The sequence below is a fragment of the Sapajus apella genome, unplaced genomic scaffold, assembly GCF_009761245.1.
Source record: "Sapajus apella isolate SASKATOON/1434 unplaced genomic scaffold, GSC_monkey_1.0 scaffold27, whole genome shotgun sequence".
In the NCBI taxonomy this organism is placed as follows: Eukaryota; Metazoa; Chordata; class Mammalia; order Primates; family Cebidae; genus Sapajus; species Sapajus apella.
This window is the reverse complement of record NW_022436967.1, coordinates 12,399,657-12,417,055: the sequence shown is the minus strand read 5'-3', so window position 1 is coordinate 12,417,055 and position 17,399 is coordinate 12,399,657.

Genomic DNA, 17,399 nt, shown 5'->3' with positions numbered 1-17,399 from the left:
ATAACATTAAATGGCAGTATCAAACTCACATATATTGTTATTAATTCTAAATTTAAATTGACTAAATCCCCCAATCCAAAGACACAGACAGGCAAAAAAAGCCAAGACCCATTGGTATGCTACATCCAGATCCATCTCACATGTAATGATACACAAAGATTCAAAACAAAGGGATGGAGAAAAATTTACCAACCAAATGGAGAGCAAAAATAAATAAATAGAAAGCAAGAGTTGCAATTTTTGCTGATAAAATAGACTTCAAAGTAACAAAGATCAAAAGAAGCAAAGAAGGATATTACATAATAAAAGGATCAATGTAACAAGAAGAATACACACCCAATACAGGAATACTCAGATGTATAAGACTTATAAAGAGATTTGGACTCCCACACAATAATAGTGGGAGACTTCAACATCAATATTAGACAGATCAGTGAGACAGAAAGTTAACATCGATATCCAGGACTCAAACTCAGATCCGGAACAAGTAGACTTAATTAACATTTATAGAACTCTCCACTTTAAATACACAAAATATACACTCTTATCAGTACCACATCACGCCTATTTACTGGTTTAAATGAAATATTGGTTGGCTGCTTGTTAATTATTTTCTTCACTCATTTTTTTTATGTCTCTATTATTAAACACAATTACAGGCATGCCCATTTTTAGACTACATTCTAGCCCAGGCAATAAAGCAACACCCCTGTTCTCTCTCCCTCTTCCTCTTTTTTCCTCTCCTTCATTCTTTTTTTTTTTATTATTCTTTCTCTTTCTTCCTTTCTCTCTTTCTTCCTCTGGGGAAAAAAATGCAAGATAATAACTATTTTGCATATGCAATAGAAAATAATTTCAGTATTCATCTAAAAATAAAATCTCTTCATCAGTGAATTTCTGAAACCAATGTGGTTTATGCAATATTGACGTATATTTTAGAGATAGGAAGATGGTGAGAACTCAAATTAAGCCATTTACTCTCTGACTCACTGGCGAAGCTCAGGATCGTATGCTTCCAACATACAAATCTGTATTAATCTGGTATCCTTACTGAGATCATGGTCGACAGTCTCAAGTATGTAGCCAATTATGATAATTCAAATAAACACTATAACACTCTACTGTCATCAGATATCATTGTGTGGCTAAAGGACATGAACCTTAGGAAAATAAATAAATAAGTAAATAAATGAATAAACTCTTAATTTTTAAAGGCTTTAAAATATTTTCGTACAAAATTATTTTTTAAAGCTTCATAAACAGTCTGGATCTCTAGATATATAATGACCCCTTTAATTTGGCTTTCCTGCTGAGCCTTCTAAATTCAGAGTAAACAATTATTGAAAAAATAATGAGGTTCAGATTAAAAGTCCACAAACAATAACATAATTAACTATCTTAATAAAATCTTGGGAAAAAAACACTGACCCAGATGCCACAGAGCATAAGGTAAATCTAATGAAGACCCGAGGAAAATCAGGCACCTTCTCATGGGAAATGCAAAACTATCCTGCCTCTCTTCTCCTATTATCCTTGTTTAATCTTCTTCAGAATTAAGTCCCTAGGGTAATTTCAAGTCTGTATTCTAAAGCTAATTGCTCTTTTTTTTTTTTTAGACTTAATGATTGGTGCAGAGTGGGAAAAATAGAACCAACATTTAAAAATGTGAAGAAAGTATTCAAATTATCTACACTTAAAGGTTGTTTTCATACACATTTAACAGTCTTAGTAAACTACATCTGAAGCACTGAACTAATCTACTGAATTCAATTTTGCTTGCAGAGCCATTACCCAATGAACTAGCAACGTTGATTGTTATAGTGTGTGCTTCATTTTATAGAATGTTCTAAATTAATACTTCATTTATCCATGTTAATAATGCAAAACTAGAGAAAGTCTTAGCGAGTGTAATGTATACTGCGAATATTCAAATTTCATTTAAATGAATAAATAATTTAATTGCATACAGCATATAATAATGTTACAGAACAAGTTTAACAGCTTGAAAAAATCCACTGATCTGAAATCATGGACATCTACTTCCAGTTTTCTGAATAATATTTTCTTATACAATTCACATTAAAATTAGCATTGAATGACTTCAAAAAAGTTTAATTTGTAAACAATACATAAGACAACTTAAATCAGATAGCTTATTGTAACATATCACAATGGGAACACGCTGAATGAGAGTCAAGTATTGGGTTCTAATGCTTTTTGGAAAAATCAGTTATGTTCCTCATTTTCCTCCTGAAAATAAAAACTTGAAATACACGATCGTTAAAGTTCTTGCTAGCCTTAGAAAGCTTTACGGGTTAAAGGAAAATTCCCATATTACACCTATCAGATTGAAGATAACAAAACTCCTGCCAGATGTTTGGGGAAGATTCCAGAAAATAGATCTCTTACTCTACTTATGAAAATATTTGTCAGACTTTTTGGAGAAGAATTTCTCAATATCTTGTAAACATATTTTATGGATATATCATATATATACATTTATATGTATATATAATTATATATGTGCATAAATGTGTTACATAATTAAGAAAATATTAGACTAAATAAACAAAATTAATTATTAAAACTACATTATCTGGAATAATAGAATGTACTGTATTAACAATGAGAAAACTTTTCCTAAATGTAAAGGCATTTTCATAGTTTTCTACCACTTTGTGACCCAGTTTCTTCATATGGAAGACATATATTTGTATGCCTGATATAAAAATATCTAGCAAACTAAGATTTCTCTACAGACAGGCAGCAACTTGGGAGGAATAAAAAGTTGTTTTGTGGAAAGAATGTACATTTTAGAATCACATAAAGTTCTCAACAAAGATCTTAAAACTCAGCAAATCTTACCCATCCTTTTCTTTATTCTTATCTTTTATCAAGATAAGTTGTTTCTCATTCTCATCTTCAAAGTAGAAATATCACAGCTCATTTCCTGCCAGTTTATACCACTTCAACTCAACCTGCCATTAAACACTGGTGTCTTATCTCACAGGCCAGCCAGACACACAAAAACAATATCACCAGTGTCTGTTGTGACTGGCCAGTGCCTGAGTCCTACTGGCTGTTAAGGATTTAGATATTTTGAAGATCATCCATTCTTAATCATGACTCCTGTAACTTACTTTTTATTGTCTTGGGACAGTTAATTCATTTGTGGACAAGTCAGGTTAAAAAGACAAAATATTAATAAACAATGCAGTTCAATAAACATTTCTATAATCCTGTGAAAACATCTATATATTTAAAGGCTTTCATTTGGGGGACCCACATGACATATCACCATATAGAAATAACTCTTTCCTTGTCAAAGGCTTGTAGTCTAAAGGATGTCCTGCCTCTGTCAACCTCTCCTTCTGAGAAACAGAATAGTCGCCTGCTTAGAAAATGTGAGGGAGAGCTCATGAGACATGGGGCGTATTTAGGGAGGAGAAGGAAGAGAAGTGGCACCCAGCTCTGGATGCTACTTGACCCCATCCGTGTCTTGTTCTAACAACTGAAGAACAGGGGTCTCAGAAAAAGTAGGAAAAGTCATCTTAGAACAAATAACTGTACTTATTTTTTGTTTTTGTATTTTTAACTTTTTACTCAGAAACATTCAAATTTTACCTAGAAATTCAAACTTACCAGTAAGTTATAAAATAGGAAAAATGAGAAAATACTCAAATACCCTTTACCCAGATTTACCTATTTTAATGTTTTATCCCATTCACTTTTTCATTATTTCCTATCTACCCATCTATATACATGTCTATATATTAGGCGAATATGTGTGGATATACATACAGACAATTTTTCTAGAATCATTTTAGTGCAATTTCCACCTCTGAATACTTCACTGTGTCTTTCCTAAGAATAATATTATTTTACATAACTACAGCACCAAACTACTTATTTTTTACAATTTAAATTTTATCTAACAACGCCCATATAATATTTACTACGTACTAGGCATCACTTCAGCTTGCTTCCACCCGTTACTGGCTGCATGGCATTGTACAAATGACTTAGCTTGCTTTGCCTCGGTTTTCTCATACGTAAAACCAGGGTAATAACAGTACCAACTTCAAGTGGTACCTAGAACAGAGTATGCATTATGTAAGTTTTGTTAAATACAATTTAAATTATAAGAATAAATACAGTTTTGACTGTTATTTGGGGTTTTTCCTGACCTTCAACTTACTGCTTTCCAAATCTTCGCTTTATTCTCATACTGCATGGCAGTGAACATCACTGGAGAAAATATCCAAAATCCATGTTTCAAGGCTGACTCTGCTGTACTATGCTGTTTCCTCTAAATCCTGACAGTTTATTTATACTCTTCTGGCATTCATCTCCATGTTATTATAATTTCATGCAATGAATCACATGTTCCTTTTTAAGTAACTTTGACACAAAATAAATAGCACTATATAAATCTGTTAAATATGTATGTCATTATAAATAGAGAAATCATGATGACAGCAGGATAGGAGGATTGAGAGAGGCATTTTCCAACCTTCTTTTTCTGACCTCTAACTTCTGTCAAAATATCACTTATCTCATTCAACATTTTTGTCATTATTTATGTTATTATTATTACTGTATATTATCTTACTATAATAGTTAAAAAGTATCCAGTAGAGAAGGATACCTTGTTTATTGTTAAATATACCTGATGTAGTTTTGTTCAATATTTTTTTCAGACAAAGATGACAAAGGGAGAGACAGCCTGAGGGATAAACCCAGGCTGGGATGTCCTTTTAACAAAGGGGCAGGCTTGGATTTTTGCAAAATTTGTTAATACATGGGATAAACAGGAGAGTGAGAGATAGAATGAGATTCCTACTTTATCTGGCTAGGGTTACTGGTGATGCCACCAGTCAGGAATACAAGACAGATGTGACATTGTTTGAATAGCTGTTGATCCTTCCAATAGTCAAGCCCAAAGCTCTGGATGTAGATGGAGAAGCCAATGACAGGTGAGCATATCAAGAGCAATACAAATCAAGGAAGAATATAAATATATCAGGGCATGTCTAAAAGAAAAATGTCCTTCAGATATATATGAACACAAGCTGATAAAGAAATGAAATCTTTAGAGAAAGGCAAATTGAAGAGGAACAAAAGTGAGAGCAAAGGCTGGAAGAAAAGCAAGCCAAGGAGAAAATTTGGAGCATGCTGGGCAGAGGACACGGTGCCAGGGCCATGGAGGAATCCATCTACCCAGACACAATGCTCCATTGAAAAAAAAAATGCCACACACGAAATGTGTTTGTGTTTTTATAGTTTAGAGTGTCTGTAAAACAGTTCTCATTACATTAATTTCCAGTGGAAAAAGTAATATACCTTTCAAAACACTAGATTTGTAAATGCCCGGGAATGTCTAATTTCTGCCATCCTCATAATGTCGTGTAATAAAAGATGAAAAAGGGGCCTTTACAAGATGTTTAGAAATAGAATAAGCAATAAGGAGAAAATTTCCTTTTCCTTTTAAACAAATTTGAAAATGGGCATGCTTCCAACTAATAAAAGTATGCTTACTTCCACCAGGCCTATCCAGAAAACTCTGCTTACAGCCCTCAACAATCTTACCAAGCAAGCCCTTGTCTCAGGAGTATTTTATGTCAACCAATGCTACTGATAAGATACATAGGAAAACAGGCAGGCAGATAAGCCCATGACACTCAAAAATCATACCAAGCATGAATATGTGTCTCTTGTCCCAAAAAGAATCACCTCTACTTAAGAGGAAGTAAAGTAATTAAAAGCAGCCTGATTAGTATCAGTGATTAATTGACAAATATGAAGTAGCGATACCATGAAAGAAAAGAGCCAGGCCTTACATTTAATTCATCCACTGTATCAGTTAACATCAGTCATCAATTTAGAAAACAGAGAGAGCAATGACTGAGTAAGCAAAAATGACTGAGAAGGATGCCTGCAGTACTGTTGTCTAACATATTTTATTGAATAAAACTGTAATACCTATGTGTATTGACTATATTTTAAGAGTGTTCAGTGGAGCCTGGAGTGGAAAGGGCATGGGGCTAGAAAACAAGCCATTCAGGTTTGAGATCTGGTCTTGCCTCTGATCTGGGTGTAACCCTGAAGAAAGCACTCTGTGTACAGTGTTTTTAAAGGCAAATTGAAAAGAATTGACTCATTCATTTTGCTGCTTATTTTTAAAAAATTATTTTCAGGCCAGGCACAGTGGCTCATGCCTGCAATCCCAGCACTTTGGGAAGTCAAGGCAGGTGGATCACAAGGTCAAGAAATCGAGACCATCCTGGCAAACATAGTGAAACTCCGTCTCTACTAAAAGACAAAAATTAGCTGGACGTAGTGGCGGGCGTCTGTAGTCCCAGCTACTCGGGAGGCTGAGGCAAGAGAATTACTTGAACCCAGGAGGCAGAGGTTGTAGTGAGCTGAGATCTCACCACTGCACTCCAGCCTGGCGACAGAGCAAGACTCTTGTCTCAAAAAAAAAAAAAAAAATTATTTTCTAAAAGTCTTTTATGGAGGCTTGATCACTAAAATAAAGACTCATCTTCTTCAGATAGAGAGGTGGAGGCCTGACCACCAGGCTTCCTCTCAATGTCCATCCCACCCAGCCCACATTAGTGGTTCCAAAACTCCTCCACAAAATATGAGGGCTCCTCAAAAATGCATTATTATATTTGCTCATTTATTCAAGAAATGCTGTGAGCAAGCCATTTGCTAATCATTAGGAACATAGTGGTATGTGATTAGTCACTCTGACCTTAGAAACTATTGGGTTATATGACCTGATTGGCTGTTACTCAAGTATTGAAATGTTACTCAAGTATTGAAACAGAGAGGCTGGTGTAAGTGAGAGATGTAGAGCCTCAATGGTTTTTTTTTTTTCCAATAGAGTAAAATTGCTCTACAGGTAAGTAAGTTTTCCTTCTATAAGCTTTAATACAAAATGTCTCTCATAACAGCTAATTCTAAGACTTTGTTCAAACAGATGTCATGGTGTTGAATTTCTGTTGACTAAATTTGCACTTAGAATCAGTATGCTATTCACAGTTTCAATGTTTTCTTCTTCAATATACTTTCAATTTTTGAGAATCTAGTCCTTTCCTCTTATCCCCAGAGAGTCAGACTTCTGTTAGTGCTCTACACCTAAGTCTGCCTCTCTGAAATCTTCAACTTTTCTAAACCTGCTTTTCCCACATAGAATACATGTGGTCTGATACTTCTTTCCTCTAAACCTTGTAATCTCTTGGACAACAGTCAGCTAGGCCAGACTAATGCAGGATAATGAATACATATAAATCTTTCAGAGAATTATGAATGCACTTTAAAATGAACTTCAAAAATCAGAGCCAACTCAAAGAGGTGACTAGAAATGTGAAAATTCCAGGAATATTGGAAATGCAGTTGCACAGGTACTTTGAGCCATGAAGGGCTTTGGGACCTCCCTCAAGTTTTGTTCAATCATCACTTGTCCTTAAGAATAATTTTCTCTGGGGGCTAGATAATGTTTATAATATGAATTTTTTCTGGATACTTTTTTTATAGATAATTTGACCAACACCACAACAGGGTCTTCAATTTTCTTAATACTTATAAATCATAGAACCTGAATTTTTATTTTTAAGTGGATCTTTATATGTCAATAGTACTCTTTTATCTTCTTTAGAACAACTTACCACTGCCTAAGTTTGTCTAAATTCTTTTCTTTTTCTTTTGAGACAGAGTCTTACTCTGTCACCCAGGCTGGAGTGCAGTGGCACAATCTATGCTCACTGCAACCTCCGCCTTCTGGGTTTAAGGAATTCTCCTGCCTCAGCCTTCTGAGTAACTAAGGCCACAGGTATGTGCCACCATGCCCAGCTAATTTTTGTATTTTCAGTAGAGTTAGGGTTTCAACATGTTGGCCAGGCTGGTCTCAAACTCCTGGCCTCAGGTGATCCACTGGATTTGACCTCCCAGAGTGCTGGAATTACTTGCCTGAGCCATTGTATCTGGCCAGTTTGCCTAAATTTGATTCATATTGAACTAAGAGAGAAGGCAACTAACAAGAGAATAATATTAACATGAACACTGTCTGTAACCAGTAAAAATTACCTATAGCAAGGTTAACCAAAATTTTTAAATAATCTTCACTATCACATATTATAGACATTTACAAAATAAAGCAGGTAGATCAGCCATACTGATGTCTAATTATGATAGACCCACAGATAGATATTACAAAAAAGTAGTTATTAAATATTAATCACATGTTTTCAAATTTTCTGGGTGACTATATTCTTCTAAAATTTCCTATCTTGTTATTATATAGTTCTTTGCCATATGCTTCAATGTGATCATCTTATTCTTCTACTTAAAGCCCATTAACATGAATTAAGAGCGTATTCATGGTCTGGATCTTATCTATTTTTTCAGCCACATCATTTGCTATGCCCTCCTGTGCTTCCTCCAGCCATTTTCTCTCTAGTCTCTGGGCCCTCAGATATATGATGTTTCTTCTGCTCTGATTTAACTCCTCTACTCCTAACCACTCAACTCCCTTTGTCTAACCAAGAGTGACTCAATCTCACAGGTCTCAATAGATAACATTTCCTAAAGGAAGTCTTCTGTGTCCCCTCAGGTGGGTAAGATTCCTCTTCTAGCATCCTCTGCTTGACCTATCAGCAGTATTCACAGACTACTGCAATTACCTATTCATCTGTGTGTAGTCTCCCCTGTATTGTACTCCATCAGAAAAGAAGGCCATGTTTACATAGAACACTTTGTAACTCAGCCCTGAGCATTATGACTAACATGAATTATGGGATCAAAAATAAATATTGAATAAATGAACAGATGAAACAAATTATATTCTACTTTTCTTTTTCTAAATGTTAGTCATTTTCAAGAACATCCATACATACAGACACACATATATACACAAATATATTGATACACAATATGCATTCATACTTATATGTATACATACATATATATGTGTATATGATCAATACAAATATGTAAGCACTGATGAATATTTTACATATATATATATGTGTGTGTGTATATATACCCATTCACACACACACACACACACACACACACACACACACACACACATGAATGAGGAGAAATGCCAACTTCTTACCCTAAGTTTTACAAATGTTTTGGCGACTTTGCATACAGCTCTAGATTTTTTGTTTCATACCCCATGTTACAACCAAATGAAACCCCAAAAGAGCCTTGGATATATGTTTATAGGCGTGATACTTTTAATTAAAAACCACAACTCAGACCGGGCATGGTGGCTCATGCTTGTAATCATAGCACTTTGGGAGGCTGATGAGGTGGGCGAATCACAAAGTCAGGAGATCAAGACCATCCTGGCCAACATGGCAAAACCTGATCTCTATTAAAAATACAAAAATTAGCCAGGCATGGCTAAGCACACCTGTAGTCCCAGCTACTCAGGGGGCTGAGGCAGGGGAATTACTTGAACTCTAGAAGTGGATGCTGCCATGATCCGAGATTGCATCACTGCACTCCAGCCTGGGTGACAGAGCAAAGACAAAACAAACTCACAACTTGCCTCAAAGAAGTACAATTTTGTTAAAATTTGACCCCATGACATATTCTAAATTAAAAGTCGGTTTGCATGCATCTTTTACAAAGAGTTAGATCCTCCTAATGTAGAAAAGAGAGGGCACAAAAAGGTCTACTAGGTAGAGAAGAACATGACCAGCAGCCTGCTCAAATTGTCCTAGTTTGGAGCTCTTCGTGAGGTAGCTGGGTAAAAAGACACTGCTCACAAAGTGGGCAGAGTGAAGGTTTTCATCATGTTACATGGTTTCCTTGTGTAGATCACCAGATCACAAGAGAGTCAGCTTTGGAAATTACTGATCAGTGCCAAAAGAATGCTGTTCCAAAATTAATAAAAATTGCTTTAATATATCTCCCTTCTACAAATTTATATTCATGCTGTAGGTTTGGACCTACATTTGAAATACTCTTACAAAGGAAAGTTACTAACTCCACAAACTGTTTGTGAGAGTATTAGAAGTGCCAATTGAAACAGGAATGTAATAACATTGTGAAATTGCATTATCTGTTAAGTTTCTAAAGCTTATTCAGGTGCTTATTTAAACCCTTGGAACCTGGAGGGAAATGAACATAGCATTTCATTCAGGTTGCCATAACATTTCAGTAGTGAAACTTCATAGTGGTCTACCAGACACCAAAAATAAGGTTTCAGCAGTAAAACAAGTGTCAACAAACCTCATGCTTCTGTGCAGAAATAGCAGCTACTAATAAGGTAACATCAGTACATTATAAATAATCCCTGGGACAGTCTCAAAAGGGGTCTACAGTATCAAACACGTGCAGCAGAAATATAGTAAAGACACCTTCGAGGCCATCCAGAAATGCCAAAACAGGGTAGTTTATAGCACAGGCAGTGTGAAATATGCCAGTCAGCTCCAGGTGCCAACATCCACACTTTGGAGGAAATCACCAGGACCTTTCATTATTTGATGGAACAAGCAGACAACGGGAATGTCTCAGTGTCAGTGCTTTTATTAAAAGAAATTAATATTCATCAACACATCTTAACTCAGTCAACAGTTTAAAAGTTGGAATGAAGCATGTCATTCATTCCAGGAGGTCTTTGGTCCAAGTTAAACAAACTCAGAGAGAATGTCTGGTTACAAGAATGTGTGTTCTATAACCTAACAGGACTATGCTTTCTACATTAGAAATAGCCAGGTGCTAAATTAATCTTGTAATTTATTTTGAATGACTTAATAAGTAAATTTATTCAGATTAGAAAAATATGGGATCAATATTTAAAAGTAAAAATGTATAACTGATTATGATTTCAAGAGGTTTATTTGTCCCACTAGACTTTCAGTTACTTAATTGTATATACTGTGTCCAGTAAAATATATGCCTCACATATAGTATATATTCAATCAATGTTTGCTGAATAAATACAGATTGGACAAACACATTTACAGGTCTTTTCATCAGAGTAGCTGATGTTGCAGTAGACTGTCAAAAAAAGATCAGTTAACAAAAAATAGGAAAATAAACTATCAATTTGTCAATCAATAAAAGGGTAAGGTTTTTCTGTAATAAAAATTAGCATGCAGTGATAAAAGTACATAAGCAAAAATGGTAGAGTAAGAAATTAAAAATTCTGTCCCTCTATAAAATAATGAAAAAAAATGAACAAAGGATATCAAAATCAACTTTTTTGGAACTCTGAAAATTAACTAATGGCTTGTGGCAACCAAAGAATATTTATTTTTTTAAAAAAAAGAAGTTGATTTATTTGCATTCCCAGTGCTGTAAGGTACAAAATGAATCTTATTCACAAGAAATTGTAATTAATTATTTGTTCTGACTTCTCTGATGACTCCCCAAATAAACGACTCAAAAAACATCTTTATTAAAACAATTGGAACTGACTAGCCTATTTCTAAAGCTTATTGCTATTTCCAGGAAGAATTTGTCAAAAACATGTGCAGGTTGTGGCTTCCTAAGAAGATGGATAACAGTGGGGGCAAATGATAGCTTAGGCAAAAATCTTGGGAAGAAAGGCTGGGAAAAAAGATATCCTTAAGAGCTATGAAAAGCTTTCACATTTTTCAGGGAATCTAAAAGGTCATGTACATGTTCAGCATTGTGCACATTATCAGGAAAGACCTGATAAAGTCCTAACTTCCCACCTCCAGATGACCTTGAGGCTCTATAAAATCGGGAAGTATTGTATGGACGAGTGATGAAGTTGTGACCACCACACACTCAGAGCTCCGTGGCAACTAATGGAAGTTCCTTGTTCCAAGTATTTAAAGAAATCTCTCCTCTCCAGTAATCTCTATAATAGAGACTTCAGGGCCACAACAAAGGGTAAAGACTTAATAAGTTTAGAAAAGTCATCAAACAAGCAAACAATAGCTACAATAAGCAGAAAGAACAACAAATCCTGGGGAAGCAAGATAATTCAATTTCCAGAGTTGCTACATTATAATATTGAAAATGTCCAATTTGTAACAACAACAACAACAAAAATGGCAATGCATCCAAAAGACAAGAAAGTGTAGCCTATATAGAGGCAAATAAATAAATAAAACTGCCTGAGAAAGCCCAGTGATTAGATTTCCAGACAAATATTTTAAATCAGCTTGTTGAAATGTGTTCAATGAGCTCAGTGAAACTATAAGAATGTTTTAAAAGTATGAGAATGATGTCTGACCAAATTGAAAAAACCAATAAAGTGATAAAAGTGGCTGGGTGCTGTGGCTCATGCCTGTAATCCCAGCACTATGAGAGGCCAAGGTTGGCAGATCACTTGAGGTCAGGAGTTTGGAACCAGCCTGGACAACATGGTAAAATCCTGTCTCTACTTAATGCAAAAAAACTGGACAGGCATGGCAGTGCAAGGCTGTAATCCTAACTACTCCAGGGGCCATGGTAAAAGAATCCCCTGAACCTGGGAGGCGGAGGTTGCAGGGAGTCAAGATCATGCCACCGCACTCCAGCCTGAGCAACAGAGTGAGACTCTTTCTCACAAAAAAAACAAAAAAATAAAAGAGAGAGAGAGAGAGAGACAGAGAGAAAATTTATGAAATGAGACTTTAGAAATTTGGGGGTACAAAAGTAAAATAAATGAAGCATTCAGTCTAAAAAGCCTCAATAGCGGACTTGAGCAGTCAAAAGAAATAATCAGCAAACTTAAAGATAGGTCAATTCAATCTGAAAAGAAGAAATAAATAAAGAATAGATAAAAATAAACAATGTCCAAAAGCTCTGTGGGACACAGAGCATACCAATATATGCATAATGAGAGTCCCAAAAGAAGACAAAAAGGCAAACATTATTAAAGAAATTATTACCCAAAACTTTCTAAATTTGTTAAAAACATTATTGTTTCTATCCAAATATTTGTATAAATGCCAAGTAGAATGAACTCAAAAAATCCATACCTAGACACATCACAATCAAACTGTCAAAAGAATCTTGGAAGTAGCAATAAAGAAGCAACTTAACACACACAACAATATAATTAACAGTTGATTTCTCATAAAAACTGTGAAGGTTCAAAGGCAGTGCTACAATATATTCAAAATGCTAAAGGGAAACAAAACAGAACAACAACAACAAAAAAAACGCTATTCACTAATTCAATTCTGTGGCTGGCAACACTAGTTTTCAAAGTAAAAGAGAAACTAAGACCTTCTCAGGTAAACTAAAACTGTAAAAAGAAATGTGAAAGTCCTTCAAGATTAAATGAAAAGTTACCAGACAGTAATTCAACTCAACAAGAATAAATAGAAAACACTATTAAAAGTAACTACAAAAATAATATAAAGAACAATATAATTGAATTTTTGTTTGTAACTCCTTTTCTCTGTCTGATTGGAAAGACAACTGTATGAAGCAACAATTATAAGTCAATTTAATGGACCCATAATATATAAAGATGTAATATGTGATAACAACATAAAGGTCAGAGGTATATTGGAGGAAAGTTATTCTCTATTATTGAATTTAATTTGGTATTTATTCAAACTAGATTGTTATAAATTGATATGTTAATTATAATCTTCAAGGAACAATAACTCAAATAGTATGGTAAAGGAAATGACAAGGTACACTAGGAGATATCTTTTTAATACAAAGAAAAGACTGTAATGGAGGAATTGAGGGAAAAAAATAAAACAACACATATAGAAAACAGATATTGAGTGTCAGAAGTAAATCTTTCCTTACCAATAACTACATGAAATGTAAATGGGTTAAACTCTCCAATTAAAAGGCAGAGATTGAAAAAATGGATCGAAAAACATGATTCAAATATATGTTGTCTTAGATGGAGCTGGAGACCATTATGCTAAATAAATTAACACAGGAACAGAAAACCAAATACTGCATGTTCTCACTTATAAGTGGGAACTAAACATTAGGTACTCATGGACATAAAGATACCAACAATAGACATTGGGAAGAGGGAAAGGATTGAATAACTAACTATTGGAGCCTATATTCACTACCTGGGTGAGGAGATCAATCATACTCCAAACCTCAGCATCATGTAATAGATCCACATAGAAAACCTGCACATGTACCCACTGAATCTAAAATAAAAGTGAAGTTATATTTAAGAAAACAAATATATGTTATCTATAAGAAACTTAAATTAAGATTAAGGTACACAAATTAGTTGCAAGTAAAATAATGGAAATTTATATTCCATGAAAGCAGTACTCAAAAGAGAGCTGGAGTGGCATACTAGTATTGAACAAAATGTAAGACAAAAAAATGTTTCTAAAGGAAGACATTACATAATAAAAGCATACATTAATCCAGAAGATGTAAAAATTATAAATATGTGGACCAAAAATCTTAGCCCTAAGATATATGAAGCAAAAATGAAAATAATTGAAAGGAGAAATGCCAATTCAACCATAATGATTAATACTTCAGTACCCTATTTTTAATAATGTATAAAGCAATTATAAATAAAATCAGCAAAAAGAAAAGACTTGAAAACACTATGTATCATCTATACCTAAAAGACATCTATAGTACTCACCAAAAAAACAACAGCACATACATAGTTTTCTCAAGTGCACATAGAACATTTGATGAGACAGACTATATGTTAGGGTGCAAAAAAGTCTCAAAAAACTCATAAAGATTTAAATCTTACAAGTATGTTCTGTGACCACAATGGAGTAAAATTAGAAATTAAAACAGAAGACAATTTGGAAAATTCAAATATGTGAAAATTAAACATGAAGAAATAAAAAGGAACATAAAAAATACTGAGGAGGGTGAAAACAAAACACATCATATCAAAATGTATACCATAAAATAAAAATGCTCAGAGGAATATAAATAGCTGCAAATGCCTTTCTTAAAAAGAAAACAATCCCAGATCAATAGCTCATCCTTACACCTTAAGAAACATGGAAGAGAAAACCAAACCTGAAGCAAGTGTAAGGCTAAAATTTTAAAAGATTAAATCATAAATGAATGAAATAGAGAACAGGAAAAAAAGCATCAATATTAAAAGTTCATTTTGTCAACAAAATTGACAAGCACACTGGAAAAACACAAAAATATCTAGATTGACCAAGAAGAAGACTCAAATTACTAAATTTATTAATTAAAACCTTATTACTTACATTACAGAAACAAACATGATTATAATAAAATACTAGGAACAATGATTTACCAACAAATTATGTAACCCAGGTTAATTAGAGAAATTCCTTGAAATATTTCTACAACCAAATATGACTCAAGAAGAAATAGACAGTCTTGTTATGCCTAAAATAAGTAAAGAGATTGAGTTAGTATTCAAAATAATTCATTAAAAAAAGATTATACACAACAACCAAGACGGATTTATCCCAGAAATCCAAGATTTATTCAACATACAAAAATGAAACAATATACCTTATTAATAACAGAATAATCTTCTCAATTGATTCAGAAAAAGCATTTGACAAAAACCTAACACTTCTTCAAAAACACCAAAGCTATGAACAAAAGGGAATCTTCTCAATCTGATAATCTAGGAAAAACTCACTAATATCATAATAGTGAAAGACTGATAATATCTTCTCTAATATCAAGAACAAACAAGTATACCATGGTACACAATAGAAGTAGTAATTAAGTCAATTTGGCAAAGAAATCATTGTGGCTAGAGTGGAAAGGTAGTAAATAAAAGTAACTGTATATGTAGATGATTGATAGCTACCTATCTATAGATAAATAGCTATGAATATAGGTAGATATATTTATCAATCTGTACTTATCTGTTGATCAGTAGATATATTCCTAAAGAATTTCCAAAAATATATATTATAGCTAATAAGGTAAGTTCCACAAAGTTGCAAGATACATGATCAACATAAGGAAAATTAGTAGCATTTCTATATATGACTTATGAATAATTTTAACAGTGAAATTATGAAACCCATCCCATAGCATCAAAAATAAAAAAAAAAAATGCTTAGTAATACAATTAACCTAAAAAGTGAAAAAAAAGTCCATTAAAATTATAAAATATTGTTGACAGAAATCAAAGATCCAAATTAAAAAGATATTTCATATTCATGGAAGACCTAATATTGTTAACTAGGCAATACTCCTTAAATTGATCTACAGATTCAAGGAGATTCAGAACAAATTTCAACTGCTTTTATTGATAAATGAATGACTTGATCCTAAAATTCATATGGAAATAGACATAGAATAGCCAAAACAATTCTTCAAAAAGAAAAACAAAATGAAGATCTCACACATCTTGATTTCAAAACTTACTAGTACAAAGCAATAATAATTAAAACAATATGGTGCTCACATAAACATACATCTATGAAATAGAATTCAGAGTCTATTTTTTGACAATGATACAAAGACCATTCAACTGGAAAATAATAGTCTTTTCAACAAATGGTACTAGGACAATTTGTATGCAAAATAATAAATTTAGTCCCCTACTAAACATCATATGTAAAAATTAACTCAAATGGATCAAAGATTTGAATGTAAGGGTAAAATTTTAAAACTGTTAGAAGAAAATTTAGGTAAAACTCTGTGTCACTTGGATTGCACAATGAATTTTTTTAAATATGACACTAAAAGCAAAGACTAAAAAATAAATAATTGGATTTTATAAAAATCAGATTTTTTAAAATCTTTCAAAGGACATTGTAAGAAAGTGAAAAGACAATCCACACTCTAGGAGAATGTATTTGCAAATCATATCTCTGGCAAGGGCCTAGTGTCCAGGCTATATAAAGAATTATTACAACTCAACAATAAAAAGACAAATAACCCAATTTAAAGACGGGCAAAAGATTTATCTATAGAACATACACAAATGACCAGTAATAACAAGGAAAGATGATCCACATTATGAGTAATTAATGAAATGCAAATCAAATCACAATAAAATCCCACTTCATGCTCACTAAGATGACTATCTTTTGAAAAAGTAATAAAGTAATAAGTGTTGGTAAGACTGCAGAAAAATTAGAACTCTCAGACATCGCTGGTGGGTATGTGTAAAATGGTGAAGCCACTTTGGAAAACGGTTTGGCAGTTCTTCAAAAAGCTAAACACAAAATTACCATATGATCCAAAAATTCCACTCCTAAGTATATATCCATGAGAATTAAAAATATATGTTCACATACAAACTTGCAAGTGAATATTCATAATGACATTAATACTAGTAGTCAAATGTGACAGAACCCCAACTTTCCATCAGCTGATGAATGAGTACACAAAAGATTGTATGTATACAATGGAATATCTTTCAGCTATAGAAAGAAATGAAAGGGTGTTACATGCTACAGCATGAATGAATCTTGACATTATGCTAAGTGAAAGAAGCTACACACAGT